General features: G+C 32.7%; 1 protein-coding gene across 3 annotated transcripts in view; it reads left to right on the top strand.

The window, feature by feature from the left end:
* MESR3 (misexpression suppressor of ras 3) overlaps positions 1-12,500 on the top strand; it is a 242,532-nt gene that overhangs the window by 194,373 nt on the left and 35,659 nt on the right. For all 3 annotated transcript variants that reach the window (XM_067098455.1, XM_067098456.1, XM_067098458.1), the window contains one exon: positions 2,614-2,645. The gene's annotated coding sequence lies outside the window, so the exon portion shown is untranslated. The remainder of the gene's footprint in view (positions 1-2,613; positions 2,646-12,500) is intronic.

Below are 12,500 nucleotides of genomic sequence, written 5' to 3' on the forward strand. Positions count from 1 at the left end.
TTACTTAGCATGCGCACAGTCGCATTACTTCCTCTCGGTACCATTGAAAATTCCTGCAAGGTTACTTGTAGTTATCGCTCGGTAATCCTGCAGGAATCTCGGCTTTCTTAAGAGAGAGAGAGAGAGAGAGAAAAGAGTTAACCACCCAAGCTGAGAGGCGTTTTTCATTTACCGTGGCAACTTTCGCTCTCGGTATCCCAACCCCCCGAAAGGTTGTAGCCATCTCTCTCTCTCTCTCTCTCTCTCTCTCTCTCTCTCTCTCTCTCTCTCTCTCTCTCTCTCTGATGTTTACTTTCAGTTTTTATGTAACTTTTCTCTTCCTTTTGTAGTTTCCAAATTTTAATTTTAGTTTCCAGCTTTTAATTTCCAGATAATCTTGTCACCATCTTGAGTTTTCTTTCCTTAATTTTAAGTAAACACAATTTTTTATAATTTTTTATTATACGCTTTCTGACAATTTTTCCCTGCAGCTTTCATCATTCTAAATTCGTTATTCACTCCCCCACCCTCCTTCCCATTACTCCCACACACACACACACACACACACACACACACACACACACACACACACACACGTCCCCCTAATTTCTCAAATGAATGGGAGGCCACTGTACGACCAAGAATGTTACTTCATTCATGAAAGCTCCATATTTATAAAGGCGGTTTGTTTGGAAGAGAGGTTGCTGGTCTTGGTCGCCCCCCCCCCCAACTCCTTCCTACCCCCAAAACCAGATAGAATCTAGCCCTCTCTCTCTCTCTCTCTCTCTCTCTCTCTCTCTCTCTCTCTCTCTCTCTCTCCTACTCGTATCCCGCCCACATCCCATCCCAGCCGACTGAGAGACACGCCTCTCGTTAAAGAATGTATTCGTAAAAATAGATAATTGGATCTTTTAGAAAACTTTCTATCTGTCGGTAGAAAACTTTCTGTCTATCGGTAGAAAACTCTCTATCTATCGGTAGAAAATTTTCTACCTGTCGGTAGAAAACTTTCAGTCTATTGGTAGAAGACTTTCTATCTATCGGTAGAAACCTTGAAAAAATTTCTATCTATCGATCGAAAATCTTCTGTCTATCGGTAAAATACTTTCTGTGGAATACTTTCTATCTGTCGGCAGGAACCTTGGAAAAATTTCTGTTTATCGGTAGAAACCTTTCTATCTATCGGAAGAAGACTTTCTATCTATAGGTAGAAAACTTTTTCTATAGATAGAAAACTGTCTATCGGTAGAAAATTTCTATCTATCGCGCCTGTCCAGAGACTGCCCAGCGATGGATGAAGCTGCGGGCTCAATTGACCTACCGAAATTGACTGACATTGGTCAATTTTATGTTCGGATTTTGCATAAAACGCACGAAAGCTGAGGGAGGGAGATTTTTGTAGGTTTAGTTCTTTCTTCCTTTTTTTTTATTCTGTGGGCATTCAGAAGGAGTGAGGAGGTGGTTTAGGAATACAAAAAGGAGGAAGAAGAAGGAAGCAGTCTATATGCGGATTTTTCATTAATTTCAGCAGATGTGAGGATAAGTATCTTATGAGTTGAAGAGAGATGCTTTCAAGATCTCCATATTTGGTTCATATAGGTAAAGTTTTTACCCCTTTTTTTTTTTGTTAGAGGGGGTGGACGGTGTTGGTGGTTGAGAAGAGGCCCCTGGAGGGCGGGTAGGGATTTCGGGTGGGGTGTTAGGGGTTGATTTCAGGTTTTCTTTATTAGGGAATCAACGTCGGGATTTTATTTGCATTTTAGCATCTGAGGGTTCAACAATTTCGGGTTCACTGAATGGCGTGTTTGGGGTCCGTTTTCCCGAAAGCTTGCCGGGTCTCATATAAGATAAGAAAAAAAAATAACTAAAGCTCTCAGATGAAGGAGATAAGCGGCTTCCTTTGATGAGTTAAAAAAAGAAAGTTACGAGTTAATTGATGGAATGTGTCTGCATAATGACACTTTACTAGGAGACCACTTATCATTTATTTTTTTGGTGTTTTGTTTCCGGTGAAAATATGATTGAAAGTGAGACACTGTTTGTGCCTTTTCTTGTTTGAGGTCTTGGAATTTCTGTTTTTTTTTTTTTTTTTTTTAGGATTGTATGAATGTTAATATGTGAGAAGGAAGTTAATAAAGATATCCCTCTTAGAGATATGTATTAGGAAAGTATGTAATAGGAAAGTATGAAATTTGTATTTTATTTACATGTGTATATATGTATAAATACATCCTTACACACACACATACACACACACATATATATATATATATATATATATATATGTGTGTGTGTGTGTGTGTGTGTGTGTGTGTGTATATATATATATATATATATATATATCATACACTTTTATATATATATATATATATATATATATATATATATATATATTATATATATATATATATATATATATATATATATGTATATATTATACAAACATACATACATACATACATACATACACACACACACATACTTAAATATGTTTTTATACGTACATGCACCACTGTTATTACAATTCATGTCGATTTTGCTCATATTGAATTAAGAAACTCGAAAGCAGTTTTGCCTTTTCCACGCATGAATAATTCGAGAACCTTTTAAGCTAATTCCTATCTTTCTTTCCAGGCGTTGGCAGTTTTCCAGCCTTGCAGTTGAAAGTAAGTACCGCAATTGATTCACGAATCTTAAATTCCTGTTTTTGAAATATTAGTGGAAGTAGTAAGCGCTGGCCTCATTTAAGCTGAAAATTATAGATAACATTCATGGGACTGAAATTATTTATAATTTACTACCCAAATTTTACTATAAAAATAATAGGCAATTTCTTGTTTGATTTATGTTTTAATGAAAAAGTAACTACGAAGTTATACACTTCACAGGATGAAGTTCCTTGCAGCGTCCCTTCCCTTAGCTGCAATCCCTTTCATTCCTTTTACTGTACCTCCGTTCATATTGTCTTTCTTCCATCTTACTTTCCTCAACCCTCTCCTAACAATTGTTTCATAGTGCAACTGCGAGGTTTTCCTCCTGTTACACCTTTCAACTCTTCTTTACTCTCAGTTTCGCATTCAAATGCTGAATTATTTCACAGGTCCCAGCGCTTGGGCTTTGCCCTCAATTCTATATTCCAATTCCAATTCATAGGCTTAAAGTTATTGGCATATTAGTTAGACAGCCTACCGTAGTACCATTATAAAGATATTTTATATCTTAGCAAGGAAACATGCTATAATAGCACTGTAAAGATGAATATATCCTTATCGAAGCTTACCCATTTGCGAAACGGAAAAAGGTTCGTTGACATAATTATCAAAATTGTATAAAAAAATAGATCCTTTGCTGGTATTTTGTTTGTTAAATAATTATGATAGTTTCATTTGGTTATTATTATTATTATCATTATTATTATTATTATTATTATTATTATTATTATTATTATTATTATTATTATTATTATGTTTAGAAAATAAACCCTATTCATATGGAACAAGCCACCGCAGGAGCCATTGACTTAAAATTGAAGCTTCCCAAGAATATGGTGTTCATTAGAAGAAGTAACAGTAGATAATGGGAAACACAGAGAGAGATCAGTTATTTGAAAAACAGATAAATTAAGGAAACAATAAATATATACATAAAAATGAAAGTAAATTATTCAAATACAAGGAGAATAATTGTATTAGGATAGTAATGCGTTGCATCTGCGAACTTCTGAAGTCCCATTTGCTGGTTAACTTATACCAGTTACATTATAGGAATAAAAAATTTATATATTTTTATAGTTCCTTGGTTGACTACTTTTAGTCATTATCTGCTATTTTACCCTCTCTTGATTGTTCTTGAAACAAAAAAAAAAAGTGGTCCAATTTTGCAATAAGACAGCAGGCCTTGTCTGTAGCATTTACAATTTTCCGCCGGAAATTTTCTAACCACTGGAAGTTTTACGGTGGTTTTCCCCAATCAAACACTTTCCTCCAGAATATTACGCCTCATTGACTTAACATTTTTTAAATATCATGTGGAAAGTCCCAGTTGTTGTGTGTGTGTATATATATACATATATATGTATATATATATATATACATACATACATACATACCTACGTACATGCACACATACATACATCTTTTGTTTCCCAACTGGTTAAAAAGAATTTTATTTTTTCACTCAGAAGTGCGTGCTGCTTACTTGTATAGAGATACTGCCGACTTGTCTGTTAGTTCAGGATTATTTTTACCTGTTTATTTATTAATCTATTAATTCATCTCACTCTATTTCCTATTATTTTCTGTAATTTCTTTCAATGAACACCTTGTTCTCTGGAAGCTTGTTAAATATAAGTAAGGTTTGTCTTCTGAATAAATAATAATAATAATAATAATAATAATAATAATAATAATAATATGAGTCTTGAAATGGAGAAACAAATCCGTAGTTGTGTATGGTTACACATGTATTTAAAAGTAAATCTATACAGAGACCTTTCGAACAGGTTCCCGAAAGCTCTATGTTGAGATTTAGTTTTAAATATATTTGTGCTCCAATAATAATAATAATAATAATAATATTGATTGATTGATTGGCTTTGTTTATATTTTATTGTTCTTCTTCTTCTTTCTCTGATTCATTAAATATGTCACTGCATGGTACCAGTTTCAGTCAGCATTGTGGTTTTTATGAGGTTTGGCCATTCAGTGTTTGTGTGTACCATCCTCTCTCTGTCGTTTATTTTATTCTTATTTTAGATTAGCCCACTACTCGTTTTTTTTTTACTAATTTATTGTTAATTCTTGCCTGAAAGAGTATCATGCTCTTTCATATACTTCAAATCATCCTCATTCATTTTACCAAGGTGTTCTGTATTCCTTGTTGTGTTAGCTCGTTTGGTTAACCCAGGCTACTTTTCTTCCTAGATATTTGTTTTATTGTGAAATAAAACACTAAAACAGTATTGTAATAGTGTTGCAGAGAGTGATATTTTATGTACATTTCTATATCTATATATATATTGCAAGAGTGTTAGAGAGAGAGGTATTTTATTCGTGTGCATATGTATATATATATATATATATATATATATATATATATATATATATATATATATATACATATAGTATATGTATATATATATATATATATATATATATATATATATATATATATATATATATATGTATGTATATATATATATATATATATATATATATATATATATATATATATATATATAGTATATATATGTATGTATATATGTATATATATATATAGTATATAGTAAGTATGTATGTATGTATATATATATATATATATATATATATATATATATATATAGTATATAGTATATGTATGTATATGTATGTATATATATATATATATATATATATATATATATATATATATATATATATATATATATATATATATATAAACAAAGGTGCGAATGGTGAGAACCAGGACAACATCAGATCACAGGTGACTAAGGAAACAGGCCGTTTTCTACATTTGTCTTATCTTTATTCCGACGTTTCGTAATATTACCGTTATTAAATCTTCTGGGAATCTGTCAATAAACATCATGCAATTATAAAACAATCTTAAAATACTTCTTTTTGAATTTTTTAAGATTGTTTTATAATTTTATGATGTTTATTGACAGAACAGAAGATGTAATAAAGGTAATTTTACGAAACGTTGAATAAAGATAAGACAAATGTAGAAAATGGCCTGTTTCTTTAGTCACCTGTGATTTTATATATATATATATATATATATATATATATATATATATATATATATATATATATATATATATATATATATATATATATATTATACACATACATATATGTGTGCACGTATGTATGCATGCAGAAAGTTATAAACTTTTATTTCATCGATGTTAAAAACCCATTAACCTGAATCACCTTTTGAGAAGGGATCATAGGTCCCGGGCAATATTTCAGAAAACCTGGATGATGAAACTACATTTCATGGACAGACCCAAATCCCAGAAAATATATTTCCTCTCTGACCCCAATCCAGTTTCTTGATGCACACTAGTTCTTTGAGTAAAATTTAACTCTCCTCCTCCTCCTCCTCCTCTTCCCTTCTTCCACCTATTTCTTCTTCCTCTTCTTCTTCTTCATCACGTCTCAATCTCGAAAGGTTATTTGCATGATCCTGCACAAAATATACGTTACCTGAAGAAAACTCGTTTCTCCCGAAGGACAGGAAAATCTACCGTTGTCCAGGGTGTTCTTGAAAGAGAGAGAGACACCTTCTTGGTTTCTTCTATCCATGATTTATGGTGAAAGTTAACGTTTTAACTTTTTCTACCTCTTCTTATTCAGAAGTTTTATGAAGAACCCTATTCATATGGAACAAGCCCAGCAAAAGGGCCATTGACTTGAGATTCAGGCTTCAAAGAATATTATTATTATTATTATTATTATTATTATTATTATTATTTATTATTATTATTCAGAAGAAAAACCTATATTCATAAGGAACAAGCCCACCACAGGTGCCGCTGACTTGAGATTCAAGCTTCCAAAGAATATTGTGTTCATTACAAAGAAGTAACAGAAATGCAGAAAGAAATCACTTAAAAAAGAAAAAAAATAAATGAACGAATTAATAAACAAATAGACAGAATTATAAGTAAATGATTAAAATACAAGGAGAATCATATTAGGGCAGTAAAGCAATTGCAGCATCTACTCTTGAACATTTGATGTTCCAATTGCTCGACATCCTCACGAGGACTCTTCTACTTTTTCCGTGAATCGAATCGCATAAAATGTAGGCGAGATTCATTTTCCGAGACGTATAATTAAACCGCAAATTCTTCTTGGGGTTCGCTCATCTGCCTGCATTCAACCGCGCGACTGCAGGCATTCAGGCATTTTTATTTTTGTCTTCATTTATATTTCAGCAATGGCGGAGTCTTCGATTTTGGGAATAATTAAGAAGAGAGAGAGAGAGAGAGAGAGAGAGAGAGAGAGAGAGAGAGAGAGAGAGAGAGCTAGAAGAAGAGAAAAACAAAGAACGAGAGAGAGAGAAGAGAAAAACAAAGAACGAAGAGAGAAAAGAGAGAGAGAGAGAGAGAGAGAGAGAGAGAGAGAGAGAGTTTTGTCGCTAGAGAACATCATTATTGTGATCTCACTGACATCTTATATTTTACATTAAAGTCACGCTTTAGATTCCGAGGGTGAAACGGGGCAAGTCCTGGAAGGTGCCCTTAGGTTGAGGGCCCAAATCCCTGACCTGACGCCCTAGATCTACTTTTGTAGAGAGAGAGAGAGAGAGAGAGAGAGAGACGGGGGGGCGGGGGCATGAATCCATGACCTGACACCCTGATCCCTGGATAGAAGCATTAGCTCTAGTTAAGTAAACGAGAGAGAGAGAGAGATTCAGGGCCTGAATCCCTGACCTGACACCCTTATTTCGAGTGTGTAACTCTTGCAGAGGAGAGAGAGAAAGAGAGAGAGAGACTCAGGACCTGAATCCATGACCTGACGCCCTGATTTCGACTGTGTAACTCTAGCTCCAGTTTTGCAGACACGAGAGAGAGAGAGAGAGAGAGAGAGAGAGAGAGAGGTTGCAAGGGCTGGTGAAGACGAGTAATTAGAGGCACGAAGACCCGTTGAAATGCGCATAAGCAACAGCTGGTATAGATCCGGGACTTGTTCCTGTCCTGTTATGCATCCCAGGGACGTCGGGCAGTGTAACCAACCTCTGCGCATGCCCGGAATTATTATCATCTGGGCAATTTTAATACAATTTCGTACGCCTCCCAGACGAACATGGGACCTCGTTGTTGAAGTCATTATCCGTCCAGCTGAATGTGGCTAATAATTTGGCTAATAATTCGCGTCCCCTAATTGCTGGTGTTTTTCAAATTATGTCATTACGAAAGAACATATATAAGATTTCACGTTGCCACATCTCTCAAGTATGTAAATTTTCAGATGTTTAAAGATGGTCGTCTTGGAGATTATTTTTTTTTTCTGACGTTACGGCTTTACAATGCAGTGTCATGCTGATTTGTAGATGCGGGCAAAAAGTAAACTTTTATACGACATCTGGCTTGGAGATCAAATTTATTTATGTAGAATTTGGTGTTATTTTTTAAAGATGATAGTGATATAATGGTAAGAAATGAGTCTTAAAAGTAAAAATTAGACATTTAGTTCGTAGTTATTTTGTATTATGTAATTTGATAAGGTTGAAATAAAGGAAAACATAGAAGTAGAAAAAATGTAAATTAATAATAATAATAAATAATAATAATAATAATAATAATAATAATAATGGTAGTAGTAGTAGTAGTGGTAGTAGTAGGGGGATATCAGTTGCACTAGTAATATTATCATCATTAAAACTCAGGAAACATTCGTATTTAAGTCTGAAATGTCATCTTGTTAAGGGACCTTTACAAGTGAAGTCCAGTACGGAAAAAAGAAGATAAAAAGATGACTATTTGAAAACGAGGATAAGTATACCAATAAATAAATGTCTATATGTCAGTTCATATACAGTATATGATATATATATATATATATATATATATATATATATATATATATATATATATATATATATATATATATATAATATATATATATATATATATATATATATATATATATATATATATGTAATATATATATATAATATATATATATATATATATATATATATATATATATATATATATATATATATGTATATATATATTACTAAAGGACTCATTCATACTGGATGGTATCTAATGGATTCTTTTAAAACTCCGAAGACAATCCATCTCGAGGTCAAATAAATTAACTTTATCACATACACAATTGTTCTGTGCGTTAGTATGTGATAATGTTAGTATGTGATAAAGTTAATTTATTTGACCTCGAGATGGATTGGTTCAGGAGTTTTAAAAGAATCCATTAGATACCATCATACTACTAACGCACAGAACAATTGTGTATGTGATAAAATTAATTTATTCGACCTCGAGATGGATTGGTTCAGGAGTTTTAAAAGAATCCATTAGGTACCATCCAGTTTGAATGAGGTCCTTTTAGTAATTCTACTAACGCACAGAACAATTGTGTATGTGATAAAGTTAATATATATGTATATATATACACACATATATATGTATATATATATACATACATACATACATACATACAAAAAGTATATGTGAGTATATGTATAATCTCTAAATTTAACAGACTAGCATAATCCATTGTTCCTTGTAGGTTAAATTTTCTTTGCATACCTTGAATAGATCCAGTCTATGAAGACATACTTTACCACAAATTATTGACTCCTAGTAAAGACCTGTTGAGATTTTCTTTCCATATTTGTCTCATGGCCCTGGCATGATTTTCTTCTTTTTCCTCTTCTCTAACTCTCGTCTCATGGCAGAAATCTCTTCCTCCTTCTCTTATTTCGATCAGTATCTGCTGCTACTTTCACCCTCCAGTAAATCAAAGCTTAGCCCATCATTAAAGTTTGCCCCAAGAAGGTTCTGTGATTTGTACATTTAATTCCTTAACAGGTTCACACAACGGGCGCTGTCTCGGTTTTTTGTGGGTACCGCGTGACGTCATGGCCCGTGTTTTATATTTATTTTTATTTTCTGTTGTAGAACTGTAAGAGCCAGGTGGCTGTAGGCTTACGGTGAATAGCGCGTGTGTTTTATTATGTATACACACACAACACACACCCTCAGCTACCTACCAGGTACATAATCTACTGCTTAGGTCAGCAAAAGTACATTGGGTTTTAGCAGAATGAGTCTACATCATTACATCATTCTTGTTTCACCAGGGAATCGAACCCAGGTTATGTAGTTAATGAGGCAATTGTCAAAGCCAGTGGGTTATGTATATAATATATACATACTGTACATGCATGAAACACAAGGTTTGTAAATATCTCATCAAATGATGAAAATTACTGATGGTTTACGCAGTGCGAAATCTCTCTCTCTCTCTCTCTCTCTCTCTCTCTCTCTCTCTCTCTCTCTCTCTCTCTCTCTCTCTCACAAAATAACAAGACAATATATGAACATAAAAAAACACCCTGGTTTTGTATCTCTCTCTCTCTCTCTCTCTCTCTCTCTCTCTCTCTCTCTCTCTCTCTATGTGTGTGTGTGGTCAGGATAATCAACACTAAAGGGATGAAATCAAATGTTAACCTAGATATAAAGTAACCTCAGGTAACAGCCCGAGCTTACCTTTTTTACATAAATAACAACCCGAAGTTACCTTATATACCTAAATATAAGGTAACCTGGGGTAACAACCAACGACAAAACTGCCTGTGGTCCTTTAGAGGACATCCGGGACTTGGGAGCTGAAAGGTATACGTAGTAGCGGCGCCTGACTTCACTGTGATTCACTTAGAGGCAATTGTTGATTCGTCTTCGCTTCTTTTGCTTCTTTGCGCTGGTTTTGTGTGTGTGTGTGTGTGTGTGTGTGTGTTGGTGCTGAGAGAGAGAGAGAGAACTGAAGTACAAGTGACCTCAAAAGGACCACAGGCAGTTTTGTCTTTGTTTGTTACCCGAGGTCACCTTACATTTAGGTTAACATTTGATTTCATCCCTTTAGTGTTGAATATCCTGACAAGAGAGAGAGAGAATTTTGCATTTCGTAAACCATTAGTAATTTTCAGCATTCATATGTCGTTTATAAACCGATATTATTGAGAAAATAATGAGGAAATGTTGCTGTTTCAATTATTACTGTAATATTGGTGATTGCGCCTAGCATATCGCGAGGAGAGAGAGAGAGAGAGAGAGAGAGAGAGAGAGAGAGAGAGAGAGAGAGAGAGAGAGAGAGAGAGAAATCTAATCGGAGATGATGTCATCTTGTGTTCTCATTATTTATAAGGAAGAGGATTCATGCTTCTTTCGGACAAAGTTCATGATGTATATATGCTCTGAGATCATCAACATTATTGTTATTATTATTATTATTATTTTTATTATTATTATTATTATTTATGGGAAAGGCATTACAAAATTTTCATTGTTACTTAGATACATACACAACAAATTCTTTTGAGTTGGAGTATGGCTATAAGCTTTTAACCGATTCTTCCTAATTTTTACTTAGGTATTTATTTATGATTTGATTATTTATGATTAAGATTTACGGCACATGAATGGAATACCAATTTGACTTCAGTTCCATGACTCATTGTATATACAGTATGTTGTTTATATATATAATATATAAACAACATACTGTATTATATATTATATGTATATATATATATACATACATACATACAGATCATCCGCATTCGATATGTGCTTATCTTGTAGCTGGACATGCGTGCCAAAAAAATCAAACACATTTTTTGACTTCCTTCTAGACTTGTGACTGTGTTCGGATGTTTACAAATTAAAAGAAAAAGCTTTGCTCTGAAATCCCTTGTTTTTGGCTGCGATCATGTACATAACCCCAAATAAGAAAGAAGAATTCGCTATAGTGCTTTATTCTTATTGGTTGATCTGTTGATGATGTCTCTCGCCAAAACAATTGGGATGCTTTCAGAGCGATTGGCCGGTTCTGCGAATTTCTTATTGTCAGATGGTCCTGCTTTTAGAAGTCCTAATTGGCTGGTCATTCGCTCAGTGTGACGTCTTGGTCTTCTGCGAATTTGTGTTTCATTATAATGAGTTTTGCTTGTTTGTCGTTTATTTGTTCTTTAAGGTTATATCGTAGCGTATGGAATGTTATAGGATTCATTTGCATGATTTACCAAAAATGGTGAATTTTTGCACGTCAAGTCGTGTTTGTTATTTGATAAAATAAATACCATTCGTCGTAAAAGTTATTTGCAAAATATTTCGTTGTAAAAGTTAATTGCAAAATATATCATTGTAAAAATAATTTGCAGAATATTTCATAAATTCATAGTAAAATCTCTTTGCAAGATATTTCATTGTAAAGGTTATTTGCAACATATTTCATCGTAAAAATTATTTGCAAAATATTTCGTTATAAGAGTATTTGCAAAATATTTAATTAAAAAAGTGACTTGGAAAATTTCGGTATAAAAGTTATTTGCAAAATATTTCATAGTAAAAATTATTTGCAAAATATTTCATTGTAAAACTTATTTGCGAAATATTTCATTGTAAAAGTCACTTGAAAAATATTTCATTGTAAGAGTTATTTGCAAAATATTTAATTGTAAAACTTATTTGCAAAATATTTCATTGTAAAATTATTTGCAAAATATTTCATTGTAAAATATTTTTGCAAAATATATAAATTAAAAATTTTGCAAAAAATGTCCTTGCAAAAGTTATTTGCAAAATATTCCATTGGAAAGTTATTTGCAAAATATTCCATTGTTAACTTATTTGCAAAATAATTAATTGTAAAAGTTATATGTAAAATATTTCATAGTAAAACTTATTTGCAAAATATTTAATTGTAAAAGTTAATTGTCAACTATTTCATTTTAAAAGTTATTTGCAAAATATTTCTTTATAA

This window comes from Macrobrachium rosenbergii, chromosome 55, assembly GCF_040412425.1.
Source record: "Macrobrachium rosenbergii isolate ZJJX-2024 chromosome 55, ASM4041242v1, whole genome shotgun sequence".
In the NCBI taxonomy this organism is placed as follows: domain Eukaryota; kingdom Metazoa; phylum Arthropoda; class Malacostraca; order Decapoda; family Palaemonidae; genus Macrobrachium; species Macrobrachium rosenbergii.